Raw genomic sequence first — 1218 nt, forward strand, 5'->3', positions numbered from 1 at the left:
AGTCAAATGGCCACTCAAATGAGTGAATTCACCTCACATGTCTGGACATTCCCGTCTTTGTTTGTTTTGTTTTTGTGCAGGTTTCCTGGAAAGCCACGCAAAATGAGAAAGCTCACATGATTAGGAGCGGAGCTGCTTGTCAGTGTGTCAGCTGACAGTGCACTTAGGATTTCAGTTTTGGCTCTAATTATTGCTTTATCATAGTATTATCATAACTGGGTCGAAACCGACCCTAACAACACAAAGGTCATAATTTCAACCAGAGCATTTTATCATTTAGTAAAAATATTTTTTTTGCTTTATTTTGTTGAAATAGAGGTTCCTGACAAAGTCAAAAAGCCTTGATGCAATAAACAAATTTATGTGATTCTTTAAAATTTAAAACGGGTCGGTGCAGACCCTAACACAAGAGGAGGGGTAAGTTGCAAATTTCAATCATGTTTTAACCAACAAATACACTGTGAATAAAATTCTTTTTAGTCTAGATTTGATAAATAAACATAATAAAGGCTCTAAACCCACAAGTGATCCGCACTCTCAAAGGGCTGCTCCTTGTGGTCGAAATTTAACATCTTATTAAAGAAAGAAACTTCTCTAACAGGACAATTCAGTAATCAGGCAGGAGAAAAGCTGTTCATGGTATCTTTTAATTACTCCTCAGCAAAATGTCTTGGAGGGAGCATTCATCAAAAGCAGTCTGTCACAGCCTGGTCAAAATGATCAGAGAAACAGTCGATAGATATTCATTTTATAAACTATTGAATTTAGCTAGGGCAGAATGGTGGCGCAGTGGTAGTGCTGCTGACTCACATTTAGGAGACCCGGGTTTGCTTCCTAGGTCCTCCCTATGTGGAGTTTGCATGTTCTCCCCGTTTCTGCATGAGTTTTCTCCCACAGTCCAAAGACATGCAGGTTAGGTGTATTGGTGGTCCTAAATTGTCGCTATGTCTGTATGTGTGTCCTGCGGTGGTCTGGGGCCCTGCCTGGGATTTGTTCCTGCCTTGCACCCTATGCAGGCTTGGATTGGCTCCTGTGACCCTGTGTTAGGATACTACGGGTTGGACAATGACTGACTGACTGAATATACATACAGTGTCAATCAATGCATACATTTTACTCTGGTTGGTTCGTTGGTTTACACCCAAATGATTTATATCAAATAAAAGTCTCTTATATTATATTCTGGTTCTTCTTCTACCTTTTGAGTTGCACCACCAC

The sequence above is a fragment of the Polypterus senegalus genome, chromosome 4 (assembly GCF_016835505.1).
Source record: "Polypterus senegalus isolate Bchr_013 chromosome 4, ASM1683550v1, whole genome shotgun sequence".
In the NCBI taxonomy this organism is placed as follows: Eukaryota; Metazoa; Chordata; class Cladistia; order Polypteriformes; family Polypteridae; genus Polypterus; species Polypterus senegalus.